The sequence below is a fragment of the Melopsittacus undulatus genome, unplaced genomic scaffold (assembly GCF_012275295.1).
Source record: "Melopsittacus undulatus isolate bMelUnd1 unplaced genomic scaffold, bMelUnd1.mat.Z mat_scaffold_198_arrow_ctg1, whole genome shotgun sequence".
Lineage (NCBI taxonomy): Eukaryota > Metazoa > Chordata > Aves > Psittaciformes > Psittaculidae > Melopsittacus > Melopsittacus undulatus.
The window spans coordinates 437-18469 of record NW_022994153.1 but is presented as its reverse complement, the minus strand read 5'-3'; the positions used below and the strand labels follow the sequence as shown (position 1 = coordinate 18469).

Below are 18033 nucleotides of genomic sequence, written 5' to 3'. Positions count from 1 at the left end.
TAAAGAAAATAAAAAGCAAAAGAGAAGAATGTGATTATAAATCCCCACAAAGCAAACACAAAGCAATAAAAGTCTGAAAGAATCTCGAATAGAAGTTCCTTAAGCAACTTTGCCCCAGCCCCAATATTGCAAACTGTCCCCACTCAGCAGCTGGGGTCCCCGGAGGCTGTCAACGGGGAGGGGAGCCGCCGTTGCTCTAAGGCCGTTGCTTCTGCAGCGTGTGCTGCCACCTCGTGTCCAAGCGTCGGTACTGCAGGTGCTGGAGGTGGGGGGGCACGGCGTAGCTCGGGGCACTGCTCGCTGCTGCCATCCTGTGTCCAAAGCTCGGTACTGCAGGTGCCGGAGATGCGGGAGGGGAAGCAAAGGGGTGGCTCAGAGCAAAGGGAGGTGCTGCCCTCCTGTGGCCAAAAGTACGAACTGCACCCCAAGAGGCCGGAGCCGCCCGAAGGGAACCGAGCGGAGCCGAAGCCGCCTGAGGGGGACGGAGCCGCCCGGAGGGACCGGAGTGGCTTCCATGGGGTCCCAGGGGAGCCGACAGCTGCCATTGCCCCCCCCGTTTGCCTCCGCCAAGTCCCGTTACCCCCATGATTCGCCTCGGTTCGGTACGGTACGGTCCGGGCCCGGTTCGGCGGCACAACCCGCACCCCGACTGGCTGAGACGCCTGTCAGTCACTCTTACTCCCGCCCCGCTTCCGTTCGGCTTCTACACTGGCCCCCCCACTCCTCTGATTGGCTGCGGCGCTTGTCAGTCACGCCTAGTCCCGCCCGGCTCCGGCGGCGCCGGATCACTGCTCTGATTGGCTGCGGCGGTTGTCAATCACGCTTAGTCCCGCCCAGCGCCGGCGGCGCCCCCCCACTCCTCTGATTGGCTGCGGCGGTTGTCAATCACGCTTAGTCCCGCCCGGCGCCCACGGCGCCCCCCCACGCCTCTGATTGGCTGCGGCGGTTGTCAATCACGCTTAGTCCCGCCCGGCGCCCAGGGCGCCCCCCCACGCCTCTGATTGGCTGCGGCGGTTGTCAATCACGCTTAGTCCCGCCCGGCGCCGGCTCCGCCCCCCACTCCTCTGATTGGCTGATGCGCACGTGACCCGCTCCTAGCCACGCCCCTCTCCGGCTCCGCCCCCCTCTCCTCTGATTGGCTGATGCGCACGTGACCCGCTCCTAGCCACGCCCCTCGCCGGCTCCGCCCCCCCCTCCTCTGATTGGCTGATGAGTACGTCACCCGCTCGTAGCCACGCCCCTCGCCGGCTCCGCCCCCCCACTCTTCTGATTGGCTGATGAGCACGTCACCCGCTCCTAGCCACGCCCCTCTCCGACACCGCCCCCCCACTCCTCTGATTGGCTGAGGCGAAGCCGAACCCTCCCGAAGCGGCGGAACCGGCCGAAGAGAACCGAGCGGAGCCGAAGCCGCCTGAGGGGGACGGAGCCGCCCGAAGGGAACCGAGCGGAGCCGAAGCCGCCTGAGGGGGACGGAGCCGCCCGGAGGGACCGGAGTGGCTTCCATGGGGTCCCAGGGGAGCCGACAGCTGCCATTGCCCCCCCCGTTTGCCTCCGCCGAGTCCCGTTACCCCCATGATTCGCCTCGGTTCGGTACGGTACGGTCCGGGCCCGGTTCGGCGGCACAACCCGCACCCCGACTGGCTGAGACGCCTGTCAGTCACTCTTACTCCCGCCCCGCTTCCGTTCGGCTTCTACACTGGCCCCCCCACTCCTCTGATTGGCTGCGGCGCTTGTCAGTCACGCCTAGTCCCGCCCGGCTCCGGCGGCGCCGGATCACTGCTCTGATTGGCTGCGGCTCCACCCGCGCAGCCGCTTTTCTTCACCGTGTGCAGTACCGAACTTTGGCCACATGATGGCAGCACCAGTCGTCTCTCGGCGCTGCACCTCCGCTTTCCCGACCCGGTTTGCCGCTGATTGCCGCCCGAAGGACACACGGTAGTACCGGACAGCGGCCCCCAGCCGCTTTCTCCCCCGTCGCCCCCCATTTCAATGCTGAATTTTCGACAGAGCGGCCCCCCCCCTCCCGTCTTCACCGACACATGACGGCAGCAGCGAGCGGCTTCCGGAGCCGCTCCGCCCCCCCCACCTCCACCACCTGCAGTACCGCCGTTCGGACGCACGGTGGCAGCACACGCTCCCTTTTTCGGTGCCGCAGGGGAAACGGGCTCCGGAGCTGCTGCTCCGCGCCCGGCTTCAGTCCTCCGTGGAATGCTCCTCGGAGCGGTGCTTTTGGTTTTGCAAACGCCGCAGGCATCACCTGCACACACAGAGCTCCTGCCCTCGCTTGGCCACCTGAAATTCAGAGGGAGCTCTGCACACGGCCTCTCCGGTGCCCGATCTCTGGATCTCTCTCTAAGAGATGGGGCTGTTCTCTGGATAAAGCACGCCGGGGTTTGCTCTGTTGAAGAGCCCTTTTCTCCCTGGATCTCCTCCTGGGCTGCAGCCATCAGCCAAAACGGAAAGCACTGCTCATCCTACCTCTTTTACCCCAGGTGCTGCTTTGCCCCCAGATCATTGAGGGAGGAGTTGTGGCTGCTGCCTGGGGTATAAAGGCGCAGTGTTGCCGGGAGAGGCTCATTCAGCTCTCGGGCTTCAGCGGGTTGAGTTCTCTGTGCTGTGCTTTGTGTTTTGTAGCTTTGGAGTCTTGCGGCGTTTTTGTGCTGTTGTGCTGGGATGTTTGCCGTAATGGAATCAGCTGAGTGCGGAGCATCAGGACCTCTCAAGGCTTCCCAGTGAGTGCATTAACAAGTGTCTCTGTACGGCTTTCTTTTCAGGGCTGTTATATTTATATTGTTATAATTTTATTATACTTGTCAGTCACAGCACACGGAGCGCGAGCGTCCAGCCCGGCTCCCACAGTTGGGGAGCCGCTACCGAAAGCTGGTGCTGGGCATCCCCTACACACGGAGGCACCCGGAGCGGTGCCACCAGTATGCCGAGCAAGCCTGGGTAGGGGATGGCCAGCGACAGCTTTTCCGGACAGATTTCAGCCGTCCATGCCTCAGTTTTCCTATCTATAAGCCAGGAACAACAGCAATTCTCCCCTGCTTCCCTGCGCTTCCCAGTTTGCCGGTTTTATTTATTCTCTTCTCTGTTCCTTTGAAAGGCAGCTCCCACCCGTAAGCACCAAAGAGTCCTCCTCAGCCTCGGGTCTGAGTCAGCTCCCCGGGCATGGGGCATTCTGTGCTGCAGGGAACAGAGCGTGCGGGCGACACAGGTCCTGCATGGACAGTAAGTAAAGGGCTCAAAGGAAAAGAGGGGGAAACAGAAAAGTCTAAAGCCATTTTTCAGGGTTCCAGCCCCTTCCCCAAATTGGTTGCTTCTTTTTGGCACTTCCCGCTGTTTCGAAGAGCTTTAATGATGCTGGGTTGTATGAGCCGATAGGCTCAGAGCCCCGCAGTCATGCTTTTGCTGGGCTGATGTTGTCAATTCTCCTTTGTTTTCCCTCAGCCTCGTTGCTGCTCTCGTCTGCGTGCGATCATCCAGGGTGAGACCAGGGGACATACTAGGAAGACTGCTTGGGATGCCTTCCGTCTTCTCCCTGCGTACCAGGAACTCTGTCATCTGACGGTGAGTAATACCAGTGTGCTTTTGTACACGGTATGCAGCCTGCCAAAGTGTTTTGCTTCCAAGTTACCATTGTGTATTACCCAAAAGCAACTGAGACATTTGGGGTTAGCTTTGTATATAGATACAGATGAGGCATCTGAAGCGTGTCTGTCTGTAAAAAATACCTACATTTAGATCAGACTCAAATCTCTCTGGAGAAGATGTTGTTCCTTATGGTCCTGCTGAAGTCTGTTTGGAAGAGATACCAAGCAATAGTGGCTCTGTCTAAATAACAAGTATTATTAGTTTGGGCCTGTTTTATTGGCTGGAAAGGCTTCTGAAGAAGCACACCAGCGTACTGGGAATATAATGGGAGGTGTAAAGGGCTTTGTTAACCTTTACTGGGACTTGAATGCTTGTGGTGGAAGGAAAATTTGGCAGGCATAGGTGTTAGTTTGTATAAGGGAAGCCTTAGGTTGGGTGGTGTCAGTGTCGGTTTGGGTCTTACAGGGGTCAGGTTGGATACTGCTGGTGGCCCTTTGGGAGCCATTGGTGTTAGGATGGATAGTACAGAGTGGGTGAGGTTGGAAGGGATTTCCTGCTGTTTACTCCAAGCCCTTGCTCAGCCTCTGGTGCCTTGTCCTCTCTGAACATCTCCAAGATCTCTACAAGTTCTTTGGGCAACGTGTTCTGGTGATTGGTTTGTTTGAGAGTAAACCTTTTCTCTTAATGTTTAAATGAACTTTCCTGCCCTGTGTTTCTTTTCCTGCCCATTGCCTCTGTCTGTGGTTTTGGTTGTGTTGTGACACGGGGAACAGCTCCATGGGGTGCTACAAAATGTCATCAGACAGCCTGGGTGACCTTTGAAGGTACCACCTTTTCCATTGGCAGTGAGATAAGAACCTGGTTTGGGTTTTTGCCTTCCCCTACATGTGTTTGCCTTCCCCCTGATGTGTTTGGAAAATAAAGCTAGGACTGCTGGCTTTTGTGTTGCAAGGAGGGGAACAGGTAGGCAGAAGTATTTGTAGAATATAATGCATCCCATTTTTATTTTATGTAGATGAGGTGCCAACCAGCAATTAATAATGTGGGAAGTTAACCAGATTTGAAGAAACATGAAAGAGGGTTTATGAGTGAATCAGAACTGAGCAGATGACCTGCTTTGATTGAGCTCTATGCACTTGCTGGAATGTTTTTCTTTTTTTGGGGTTTTTTTTTTTTTGGTCAGTTGAGGGAGTCAGTGCTGACATGCTGTAGAGAAGTCAATTGGTGAATCTGGGTGAAACTGGCTCCGTTTAATTTGTATACACAGCCCCACAAACATAGGAATTTGTAATCCCTGTGATGGATTTGAAATGAAAATCTACTGCTGTGACATGTGAGGGTGAGCGGACATTGCAATTGCCAGACAGAACACCAGACTTTAACAGTAAAATTCGCTCATCTCATGCAGAAGTGGAGCAGCAGACTGGGTATTATGGTGCAGTTCAGGGCTCAAACTCAGAGAAGCTGTGCTTCAGCTCCTGTTTTCCTAGCATTTAACCATACGAAGAACCTATGGAGAAGCTTGGTTGCAACTTGTGGTCTGCTAGGGTAGTGAAGGAAGTAGGCTGTGAGGGAGATCAGGTCTTTTAAGTTTTAGGTTGCTACTTCTTTGGGCACTTGGAGGACTAGTTTCAGTCTGTTACTGTTCTCTGCTGGTAACAAGGAGTAGCTGATGACTAAGACAGTCAAGGTAACCAGATGGTCCATTGGGCCGTTCCACCTTTCACTTGTACGTGACAGGACTGAGTGGCACAAGCAAGCAACCTATCCTGTCCTGTAAACTCCATTACTATTTATTCCCTTTTTTTCTCAACTTAAACCACATAAAAGCAGCTACTTTTCTTTCCGGGCATAGAAACAATGTTCTCCCTGTAATGAGCTGCTCCATGGTGTGTTCCTACCCATGGATATCATTAAAATAATAAACTCCAGATCATTAATTTGCTGCACACTGCTTGCTGTGTTAATGGCTGCTGCCTTTCCTTCCCGTCATCCTTGATGATACTGAGGGCAGGTGGCTGTTTCTGGGAGGAGCAGTCTGGTTTCCCATGGAGAAGCTGAATTGTTTCATCTCACTCTCCATCACTGGCAATGGCAAACAAGGCTCTTAGATAAATGCATATTGGTGCTTTTTTTCCTTCCTGTTGGAAAAGGTGGTACAGGCTATGTTTGTGTGTGTGTGTTCCAGTATCCAGGGGCTGGTTCATAGCCTGTTGAGCTGTGCTAGATAGTAAAATATGTTACCTCTTCTGAGAACTGATAAATATGCTTAAAAGTCTTCTGTGGAGGTATATGGATAAACTTGAAGTATCTCAGATATATGGTGCTAGATATGTTTGCTAAGGGTTTATATACACTTTGAATTGAGATATGAGTAGTGATCATCAGGGAAGAAATCTTTTCATTAACTTGATTAGGCCACAGATCCTTATACCCTGTCTTGACAGTTCTTGGACAACAACAGTCTTGCCTTAAATGGCATAGATCAAGGTCAGTCAGTAGAATATGAGATGTCTTATAAGTATCCTTACTCTATCCCCCAGTATCATGAATATTTAAAGAACTAATAACTATTTTCAGTGTATACGCAGGTAAGCTTTATCCAAGTAGACAGGTGCTCATTGTGAAGTACAGTTTTAGTCCCTTCTTTGTAATTCTTCTGTATATAGGTTGTGGTAATGGAGAGACAGAAGTGTTTGGCACTGCTGCCAGATTGTAACCAGACCTTACCTCTGCCTTTTTCTTCTCCTTGTAGCTCCTCCAGATGGACCTCCTTTCCAGCTGAACTCAATCACCACTGCACTGATTTCAGGCCTTGTCCACCTAGGAGTCACAAACGTTTTCTTTTTCGTATGTTCCTTAACTCTTCTGTGCAGAAAGTGGCATGACAGTTCAGTCTTGAGTGGCATCTGAAACGCAGGTTTCAGCTGAAACCGGTGATTTACTTGCACTTTTTCTGTGGGGCTTTCTTGTCCATGAAATATGATTCCATTAAAAAATGTTGACACAATGTTCCAGCTGTATCCAGCTTCTATTCCAGCTGTTCAGTATTTGTATTTTGCTAGATTATGTTGTGTAGGTAAAGCAGCAATGGTATTGGTAACATTCAGAAATGCTCATAAGTTCATACACACGTAGTAAGATAAGGATCTCGTCTATTTTGTCATGGCATTTTTCAAATGTTTGCTTCTCAGAAGGACTTTGTTTTATTCTATCTTGGTTAAAAATAAAAACAAACCAAAACTTGAGACACGCTTAGAATAAGTGATTTTGTGTATTGTTCATTTGGAAGTGTTTTTAGATGTATCTTCCATTGAATTGTGATGATAACATGTGAAGGACATAATTTGGTTGCATGTCTTGAAGTCATATAGTTTAAGGCAAACTGCAGTTGGTCCCAGGGAATGATGCTGCAGTTCTTGAGGTGGAAAAATCTTTTTCCAGCAAAATCATTGTGTAAGAAGCAGTGAAAACTTTAACTAATGTTTACCATCAAGTTAATTATGCACAGATGCACAAGTGTCCCAGGCCAAGTGGAATTCTGACCTTTGGCCATCAGAATTGATGAATGGCTTTTGTGGCAAATGAGGAGTGCCAGCAGAAGGGATTCAGGGCCTTGTGTGACTCCTTGGGAGAAGGCTTGGTTTGGAAAAGAGGTCAGATGTGGACTTTGGGTTTCGTTTACCCACATCTATAATGGGGTCAAGAGTAGTTCCACATAGTTCAGTGTGTGGTTCATACTCTGTCCCATGAGGTGGGTCTTCTGTGGCCTAAGTCCAGTTTATTTAAGAACGTTTCATGTGCAGAGCAGTTCACAGCCTGAATTGGTTTAATCTGCAACATCTGGAAATAACTTTACCGAAGTCCCCTGACAGTGAAGACTAAGCCATTACAGAAGGTAAGTCCTTGTAGCCACTGAGAGCTGGCTAAGCTTGCCCCTTGAGGTGGTAGAAAAACTGACAGTCCAGAAGGCATTTAGGCACAGGGGTAGAACAAATAAATTCTGTTTAAGGGCCTCTCACTCGGGCACAATCATATGATAAACCATTTAAACAGTTTCCAGTGTATGGTGCTGCGTGGCAGCCTTGGAGCCCAGACAAAGCCACCCTGAGCGCTCTGCAGTTGCTGAAGTAGGTGTGCTCTCCAGCTTCTTTGGAATTCCTGCTTCGACTTTATAAATCCCTTGGTGATCCTTCTGAGAAAATGCCGGTGTCAGAGCAAATTATTATTACTACTGACATGATAATAAAAGGTGAAATCAGATGTTGCTTGGAAAATTGAATTCCTGCTATAAAATGATGCTGTCAGGGCTGTGCATTGCACAATACCTGCATTTGCTCATTTAAAGTAGTATGTCATCTACTCTACAGCTGCTTTTCAGCTCCTCCCCTCTCCTCCCAGTAATTGGCAAATGATGGGATGTGGTTACATGGCCATTTACAGTACTTATTAGCATTTCATTTATAACATTATCATCCAAACCAGATTTAATTGCTGTCTGGGTGTAAACATTTCTATCTTGCAAATGGCAACTCCATTCACTTCTCTGCCACTGAGGAATACGGTATATTCTCAGAAGAGAAAACACAAATTTGTCACGGATGGCTGCATCCACTGTACCTGAAGAAGAAAGAGCTTAAAAGACGCTGTGGCTCCTTGGGAGTATAGACAAGGATAACAGCATAAATTGCATTCAAATATTTGCAAATATGGTACAGTAATTTGGCATGGCTCCTTTGGTTTTTATCTCATAGGAGGGAAATGTTATAAATTTTCTGATTTAGTATCCTAAAGATCACAAAGTCTCGCTCTTAAAAGTGTTTGTGAGAGCATCCGCAGCCTTGCCACTGTACGATTGTTCCCAAAAGAGCATCTGTCTGTGCTTTGCCAAACCTGTGTTTAAATATAAGTGTTGATAGCTTGGCATTCATTTCTGTTGGAGAGTATTGCAGATGCTAAGCAGTGGTCTGGGAATTTTTCCTTGGTGTTTAGTCCCAAACTTCATTATATTTCTCCCCCTGTACTTACCTGGATGTATTTTTAGCTATCCACATTTAAATCCCCTTCAAGGGATGTATGAACCCCTTCAGGAGCTGCTGCTTTCCACAATATGGTGCTTTTTAAATTCCCACTGCGTATCTCTTCAATAACAGTCTGCCCCTGCCCTCAAATATCATTGACCATTTTCTTCCGAGCCCTCTTTGGAAACCAGCTCTCTCAAACCACAGATGCTGCTGTGCTTTGCTTGTGGGTCTGGTCCAGTAGGCACTGCAGCCATCAGAAATTCTCCATTTATTTTTTGACTGGGACCATAATGAAGAATAGGGAATAAAATAGTGGTTCATAACTGACATCTCTGAAGTGTGAGCCTGCATCACAGTGCAATGATGGAGAAGTTGAAGGCTAAAGGTCTTTCACAGCCATAATCAAGAGGTCCTATGTCCAAAATACTGTAGGCAGTACATTAAGAGGGAAATTTGTGTATCTGAAATTGAAACAATAGAGACCAGTTTGTATCTGAAAAGGAGCAGAAGTTGCTTTCTGAGAGGGTGTGAGAGCCCTGAATTCACAGAGTTCAGATATTCCTGCTAAATGATGAATAGTGGAGGAACTCTTTGAAGAAATGAGAACATATCCTTTGTAGATTCTCAAACCTATCAAGAGCTCACTTAGAGGAAGGTGGAGTTTGCAACACAGGCCCCTGATTTTTCTTTTCTCTTCTTCCCCCCCCCCCCCAAAATGCAAGTGGAATGCAGTGTATTAGGTGACATTTCATTCATATTTGTGCCATTTTTTACAACCAGGAGTATAGGAGTTATGCAATTAATTAAAAATCATTACTGGAATCTGGCAGACTGCACCCCAGAAAGCCATAAATCACAAACCATGTAGGCCTTAGTGAGCTAGGTAAAGAGAAACAAAGAAAAACCCCAGCACCTTATAAAACTTTTTAAGTGTGTCAATATTTTGGAAAGAATGTGTTTGAAAAGATCTGTTAAAAATATTTTCAGCAAATTTGCGATGCAAGTAATGGCTCATTTGTTACATAGGATTGTAAAAATAGCAAAAGATCACTTTTCAGTGCTCAGTTTTTAATTTTTGAATGGGAAATTTCACCTCCAAGTTGAAAGCCATTCCAAACGTGACTGAAATGGTCCATGTTTAAAAAAACTTTCACAGCATTCATGCCTTGAGAGACTGTTTTGTGGTGTTTTGCTCTTTATTTTCCAGCAGAGCAAGTTAATGGTGAAAAGCTCTCACAGTAAAGTATAACAGAGCAGCTTCCTATTCAAAATCTTCCAGAACCCATGATGGCAGCCACGATTTTTGGGGTAGTTTTCAACAGAAGTTCCCCATATTCTTTGCGTACTTAATGAACTTCTTGCTTGTCTTCAGAAGGTTTGATTCCAGTGGGCATTCCTGGGTAAGCTGCAAAGTAATCCCAGACCATGCTGTTTTGTGCTTGGAGAAGATGAAGACACACTTTTTGGTTTCTAGGATATGTGGAGATGTTTCTCTCCTTCATTCTCTTGGCAAGAAGAGAGCACTTGCTCCCCAGGTGGAAAGGGTAATCACCTTCCTCTGTGCTTGAATCAGCAAGCAATTGGATCAGTTTCTGTGGGCCTTTTCAACACATGCTTATAAAGGGAAAGGAAGGAAATCTTCCATGTGTTTCCATGAAAAATACACTGTGTCTTCTAACCCTAACCCTAACCGTGATCCTCCCAAAGCTCTCACAATGGAGCAATCTCCACGTGACCATGGTAACATGTGAAGTAAACCACCTTTTTTCCCCTTGGTTCCACTCCTCAAGTGAAGAGGCAGGGACCTAAGTGCACCTCCACACCTGGCATGCTTCTCTCCCTCAAATGGACACCTTTGCTTCTCCTTGGCTTCTCCTTAGCCCTCTGGAAGCTTCCTCTTGTTCTTCAAGCATTGGCCTCTTCTCCCTTTGGCTGCATTGGTCCCTCAAGGTAAGTTCCTGCTGGGAGATCAAGGACAGTTCTTCTAGGGTCTCTGACCCTTTTCTCCTGGCTGCTCCACATCTCCTAACAGGGACCCCCTTTAGTGTCAAGCCTGGTGCCTCTATACATGAGGAGTATAGCTGCCCAAGGCAAACATCTGATACACACTTCTAGACAAGGTCACGGGTAATGGAGCATGTGCAAGGCTAATGTGACCTCAGAGCACTTTAAAAGGCCGTATTCTTTCCTTCTATGCCAATGGCAGCACTATTACAGGCAATTTGGCAGGAAGTATATGGCAATTAATTGAGCAGCAATTTTAGCCATTGTAACGCTCTATTGTGAGGGTATTTATGGCAAAAGGAGTGATGTCTCTTGGGCTGCAGGTAAATGTGATTCCTGGTGCTGGAGTCAGTCTGACCAAGGAGAAGTCAATAATAACAGGGCGTTCTAGTAGAGAAATAGGCTTTGTAAGAATGAGTAACAGCATATACGTAATATTATATGTAATGCTATGCATATGTGTTGGTGTTTCTTGATTTTTTTTTTTAATAAGAAGCAGTCCAGTTCAAGCCTTGACAGACAGAAGCTAAGTGGTGTTGATTTCAGCTGCTAATGTTGCTAAAGGCTGCTCGGGCTGGAAATGTCTGACACTTCCGCTTCTGTGCCTTGGTCACTGCATCTGAAAGTGGCTATTCATGTGGGTGGTATGAAGAGTAATACTTCTGGGAAGGACTAAGGAAGGGAGCATCCCCTTTTGCTGTGCTGGGCAGCCCTGAACCTCAGGGCTCCTTTGGTGTCATGGGATTTGTTCAGCTGTCAGTGCTTGTGCCTCTCCAGTCAGGTTGCAAACCTGGGAAGGGGGAAACAGACGCACCACAGCAAACGATGAGCGTTATGCATTATCCTCATTTTGTTGGGAGGGCTCAGCAGTTCAAGTGCTCTGAGGGAGTAATTGAAGTGCCAAGCACAAAGAGCTAACTTGTCATGGCACTCGGGAGAGGAATGAAAATATAAATGGGAGAAGGGAGTTCACTGTGTGAACTGTGTGGGAGAATGGCAGTGGCTGAAATTTCAGCCTGCTTGAGAAATTGCCTCTCTTCTATTACTGTCTCAGCTAGAGGTTTTGTGGGGGTGCAGCAGCTAACTTTCGAGCTTGATGAGGTTTACAGAAGCACAAAAGGGAGTTTTCCTTGTTCCTGCCATGACATCTGTGGGGAGGGAGTGTGGGAGGTTTTGCTCCCATGGGACATAGGAAGTTTCCTGCTGCCTCCAGGGACCTCTTTACTTCTCAGAGGTCCCTCCCTCAGCATGCAAGGGTAGAGGCTGCTCCCAGTGTAGCCTCCTAAACTCTGGGATTCATGATTTTGAGGTCAAACCCACTTTTCTCCATACCTTTCTCTGGTGATGGGAGTTCACAGGGCACTATAGTGCCTGGCACTTCACTTAACTTTCCTGCTGGTGGAATACACAAAGTGGTAAGTTATTCATCTTTTGAATGTGATCTTAATCCTAAATCCTTGCTAATCCTTGTATCCATAGCACAAAACCATACAAACGACAAGATGTGTGGAGCTTCAGCTCATTAGGAAGAGGCAATTATGTAGCCAACTGCAGCACTGGGCAATGGCAAGTGAAACTCAGATGTTTAATTTGGTGTGGAAAAAAAATGAGGTTCAGAACTTGTATTGCCTAGTTCCCAAATTTATAAGCATGCCAGATATATCAGGGGTACTGCTAGAATGAATGACTTCTGGTTTTAGCCAGAATATACAGTCTGTGTTAGTACAGCCCTCATATTTCCAGTCCTGGGTCGTTTTCAAGTGGAAAAAGGGAGACTTTTAAGATAAGTTTGTTGTCGTGGTTTAAACCAAGTCCCCCAACTCCCTGAGAGTTAGGAAGGAGAATCCAAAGAATGTAGCCCCCACGGATTGAAATAAGAACAGTTTAATTGCTAAGGCATAACACAAAACCCCTACTGCCATTTACTACTACAAATAATAATGATACAGCAAACAGCAAGTGAAAAGAATACAACACCCCACCAGCCACCGACCCATAACTCACTCCACCCTGCCCGGCCGAGCACCATGTGCTCCCTCCTCCATTTTTCTCCCGAGCTCCTACCCCTCCAGCCTTCTCTTTCCCAGTATGCATCCTGGGCATCACGTGCTATGGTATGGATACCTCTTTGGCTAGCCTGGGTCCAGGTGTCCTGTCTCTCCTTCCTCCCAGACTCCCCCTGGCTGGAAAAAACCTTGAACAAAAACACCCTCAAAACATGCTCAAACCATGACATTATCCACCCCTTATTCCATACCATTCACGTCATGCCCAGATCCCACATTTTCAATACACCATCACTCTTAAGTCCCACCCCTCGATCATGAGACATCTCTAAGTTGCATCTCTGGACTGATAGCCTGAAGTATCTGGGCCCACCAAAATCATTCACCGTCCCCTTCAGCAGTTCTACAGCTTGCTGCTGGGGACTCCATACAGCTGCCTTCCACCTCCAATGCTTCCAAAGCACTGGAGGGGTCCAGTGGATCAGATACCCGGCTATACTGTCCCACATGCCCTGCCACTCATGACTGTCCAGACTTGGGGACAGTCTCCTGGTGCTCCTATATCCTTGTCTAACCCTAGACAAGACCCAAACCTGACTCTGCTTAACTTTTGGGATCAGACAAAATGGCCGTGGGTAGAACACACTCTGTGTGTGTGCCACCATGCCGATCACCATTACAATCAGCAGGCAGGTCCCAAGGGCACCCAAAAGCCATTCAAAACCATCAGAACTCTCAGATGCTGCTGCTGCACTTGTCACTGGGGCTGATGTAGCTGCCGTGCTTGCCAGCTCTCCCACCATCAGCTTCTCTTCTCCCGAGTCCGGATCCTCCTCTGCCTTGCTGGGAAGTGCTGCCTGGTCTCCTGTATCCTGCTGGGGCTCGGCGGGTGACTTCCGGGGAATATTCTCGGATGCTGCGGGGTTCGGAACGGCGGCAGGACTCGGTTCCTCCTCTGCCTTGCTGGGAAGTGCTGCGTAGTCTCCTGCATCCTGCTGGGGGTCGGCGGGCGACTTCCGGGGGACACTCTCGGCCGTCGGAGGGTCGGGAACGGCCGCAGGACTCAGCCCCCCCACAGGCCTTATCCTGCTGCTCAGCTACCGCCCTGCTCCGCTCCTCCCCCGCCTGCTCCCGCTGCTCTGCCACAGCCGTTTGGCTCCCCGTGCCGCTCTCCCTGGCAGCTTCAGCTGCCGGCAGCTCCCGGGGCCGCTCCTTCCTGGCTTCACGCAGCTCCACACAGACGACGACGAGGATAAGGACCAAGGACAGCGAAGAGCAGCGGGACGGCCTGGTACAAGTCCAAGGTCCACGGCCACGTCCATCCCCCCCTGCTGCCAGAGCCCCACCGTATTACAAGCCTCCGACACAAACACAAACACATCCAATCCATACACCAAGTACCCGGCAAAATCCCGAAACAGCGAGATCCAGAGAAAAACCTCTAAGAGCCATAAATCAGCATTGTGACAAGAGACCATAAATCCGCTCAGATCTGTTCTTATCTCAATCCCTCGGGCCCCACGTTGGGCGCCAAAAATGTCGTGGTTTAAACCAAGTCCCCCAACTCCCTGAGAGTTAGGAAGGAGAATCCAAAGAATGTAGCCCCCACGGATTGAAATAAGAACAGTTTAATTGCTAAGGCATAACACAAAACCCCTACTGCCATTTACTACTACAAATAATAATGATACAGCAAACAGCAAGTGAAAAGAATACAACACCCCACCAGCCACCGACCCATAACTCACTCCACCCTGCCCGGCCGAGCACCATGTGCTCCCTCCTCCATTTTTCTCCCGAGCTCTACCCCTCCAGCCTTCTCTTTCCCAGTATGCATCCTGGGCATCACGTGCTATGGTATGGAATACCTCTTTGGCTAGCCTGGGTCAGGTGTCCTGTCTCTCCTTCCTCCCAGACTCCCCCTGGCTGGAAAAAACCTTGAACAAAACACCCCTCAAAACATGCTCAAACCATGACAGTTGTAAAAATCATAGCAGGAAGGTGAGGAAATTGTATGATCTCTTCTGGCTTTCCTAAACCAGGCAGTGCCAGATGGATCCAGGCTATGGGTATAATCTAATTCGCATACTCCTGTTTCCTTCTACAGAATTTCTCCATATCACAAAATATTTCCGTAAGGCGAATGGCTGTACAGGATTAGGTGGGTAAGATTAAGCACAGTAGAAAGGCAAAGAAAAGCTTGCTACATTCAAAGATTTTTCATGATATCAGAAGGCTTTCCCTATCCCTTCACTTCGTATAACTGACGGATGTAGCCTATCTGGAAAATGGACATGCTTACGCTGCTATATAGAGTGGGTTTTGAGTGAGTCCTAAAACATTTTAACTTATTCATCAATTGACTATGTTGTCATTGCTACATAAAACTACACAGCATAGAACATCTATTACTGGGGCTCCTATTGAAACATTGCCCTTGTTATGCAGCACTATTTAACTTTGTCTCTTTGAAATGAAATGCAAAATGTTTTTTATCTTGCAGGAAAGACAGATTTGCTCTCAGACTTGTGAAACACAGGTAGATGAATCTGGAAAGATTTGTTCAGTTCTCACCAGTAAGGCTTCATTTCTCCTTCAGCTGCACTGGAAAGTAACACAGTCTGGTGCCATACAAAGAGTGAAATGCATGCGACCTTCCCCCAGGCACTTCCCATTTTCGTGGCTTGGACAAGCACCCTTGAGGACTACATGGGAAAAGGTCGAGGTTTGGATTTTTTTCCTTTTTCCCTTTTTCTTTTTCCCTTTCCTTTCTCCCCGCCCCAAAATGTAGGTTATTAGAAACTCCCAGCTCCTCCAGTTTAGGAGCAGGGGCTTTGGGAAGCCCAGTCCTCAGGAGAGATTCCTCCACTCCCCTTCCCGTCGCGGTGCCCGGTCCGGAGCCAGCGCCGCCGCTTCCCGGAGCGGTCCCGGCCGCCGTCGCTGGGTGCCAGTGCAGCCCGCGCCTGCCTCTCCCTTGCTGTCTGCGGCTTCTTCGTACTCGCATTTTCCCTCTGCTCCTTTTCCTCTCACTTTTCTTCTCCTCCCTTCCCTCCGTGTAAGTGCCAGGACAGTGCTGCCGGCCCAGCCGTGCTGCTCCTGCCCGCCTCTGCGGTGGAGGCTGCGGGCTGTCCCGGCCGGCAGTGCCTGAGCGGGTTAAAGCGGAGGCGAGGCAGCGCAAACAGTGCGAACAGTGAAGACGCTGAGCCAGAGCTTCCTCTACCGAACTTTTTGGCTGTCTCCGACTCGGGCTCTTCGCTGTGTCTTTGACCTGGAAATCGCGGGGAGGGAAGCGGGGCTGGCAGCAAGAAGGGAAGACGCTGCTCCTGCGGACATCAGCGGAGTGGATGCTCTCTTCCACATCGGGGTGTTTTTCCCAGCCTTGCAAAGCACGGTCAGTGCTGACAGGCTATGCTCTCCGGCTGGATGCAGGAGGGAAAGATGGTTGCTCTGCAATTCGCATGAGTTGGCCCTTCCTGCAGAGCTCCTGGGACTGGAAACGGCAAAGACCTTTAAGATAACCAAGTCCAACCGTTACCCCAGGATTGCCAAGACCACCACTAAACCATACCACTGAGGGCATATAAGACCCAAAGGTAAGAAAATCTTTCATAAGGCACATTAATCACAAAATCAAGAAGAAAATCTTAGACCATGACTATTTGTGGGTATGCAAGTACCCATTTTAAGTTTACATATAATGAACACATTCTGTCTCTCCTAGTATGCTGAAGTTCAAAACCAGTTTAAGAACACACTACAAAATGTTCAGATGAAACTGATTATCAGTAGACAGACAGGTCAAAGCATCCAAAATGCAAAGATAATAAGCTGATCTTGTTTTCTTACCTGGAGCAGTGCTGAAGTACTGTTTATGGCAATGGTCCCCGATAACACGGAAAGAATAGACAGCATGCCCAGCTTCAAGCTGTCATAAGGAGTGTGAAGAGCAGATTCAGAGTGCCTAAAGAGTAGCAGGAGAAAAGATCCAGAGGGAAGGAAGTCCCATGAGCCATCTGTTTCAAAAGTTTGGTTGCACTTGGCTATGAAAAGTTTTGAGAGTCAAAATAGACTCTACTGAAATTAAAATCAGGAGTCAGGTCCTGAAGCATCTGTTTCAATAGCAGACCTAGGACATGGCTTGCAGAAAAAAGGACAGCGGGTTTCAGATGCTAGGAAACACCAATTCTAAGTCATTTCTTACTTAAAAATCAGTTGCAAAAAAGTTATCAGCTCTCATGATCAAATATTGTAAAGATGATAAGACAGTTCTCCAGTCTTAGAGACATGCATGATTACAAGGTTTGTTTACCTCCAAAATTGTTCTTCTGGAAAGAATCCTGCAACTAATTGCAAATTTCCCTAACAAATTATAGCCTAAAAGAATGCATCAACCTGAATGTTTTCTCTGCTCCACGTATGTGGTGTCTTGTTGGCCAGCAACTTTAAATCTTGGATTGCAAGTCTCTTCACAGCCTTCCTGGGTCATTCTTCAAGTACTGCAACAAAAGCTGGATCTGCAACAAGTAAATTTCACTGTTTGAGAGAGATGCTACTAGAGGGAAGGTCTTTTTAAAGGTACGTGTGATTGAATTTGAGCATACACAGCCAAAACTAACTCACCATATCTTGCCCGATGGCTCACCACATGGAAAAGCCACTGCTTAGGCTGCAATGCCACAGCAAGCTAAGACAGTCTGACAGCTGATTTCTACCATGCTGCTCTGCTTGTTCAAAATCCTTCTCTATCTTCTCTCACCCTGCACACCTGAGAAGCCTCGAAAGCTGTTTTGACACTCTCAAGAGCTACCATAAAGTATCTCCAAGAAGTCAGTAAAACCCTTATACTGTTGTGATTATACTACTAGCAACTACTGAAGCTTATCTGGGTGGCTGCATGATCTGCAGTTAACAGGACATCACACAGACACCTTCTATGTGGTTGCCAAACCCTAACCCTAACCAAACCCCCAAAACCCTACCCACCCCCTCTGAAGCCTTGATCTCTTATTAAATGACACTTAAACTGCATGTCCTTGTGGTGTTTCTTTTCCTGAAACTTCACAGAGATGGAAAGATGGAATAGCCAGCACATGAAAAAGCACGAAGATGCTGGCCATGCTTTGCTTTCCACATCCCCACAGTGGCTTTCCTTTTAAGCCGCAGTGGCTGTTCTGTTACAGAAATACAGCCTTAATCACCAATCTTACCTCATAGAGGTAATAAATCGCCACTCTTTACTCATTAAAAACCCGAACGCCTAGGGAGTGTTCTAATGTGTGTTTCAGTTGGCTTTAGATTCCATACTATTGGAAAGCATCCTCTGAAATATAGAAATCAGCCACATCAAAAAAGAAGTTTCGACAGATCAATGTTACTAGTTTAACAGTAACAGACATCAGCCTTTC

At 48.3% G+C, this 18033-nt stretch overlaps 2 long non-coding RNA genes across 4 annotated transcripts; one reads left to right on the top strand and one right to left on the bottom strand.

Moving 5' to 3' along the window:
• The first annotated feature begins 1738 nt into the window (after positions 1-1738).
• Positions 1739-6604, top strand: LOC117438387 (uncharacterized). Of its 3 annotated transcripts, none has more exons than XR_004550737.1 (4): positions 1739-1935; positions 2635-2732; positions 3451-3570; positions 6350-6604. It is a non-coding gene; the product is annotated as an uncharacterized lncRNA (long non-coding RNA). The 3 variants fall into 3 exon arrangements; XR_004550738.1 differs by lacking the exon at positions 1739-1935 and adding an exon at positions 2022-2492; XR_004550739.1 differs by lacking the exons at positions 1739-1935; positions 2635-2732 and adding an exon at positions 3217-3231.
• Positions 6605-15189: 8585 nt separating this feature from the next.
• LOC117438384 (uncharacterized) lies at positions 15190-17104 on the bottom strand. Its single transcript, XR_004550731.1, has 3 exons — positions 17021-17104; positions 16475-16589; positions 15190-16135 (listed from the first exon to the last, which is right to left on the bottom strand). It is a non-coding gene; the product is annotated as an uncharacterized lncRNA (long non-coding RNA).
• Positions 17105-18033: the final 929 nt, after the last annotated feature.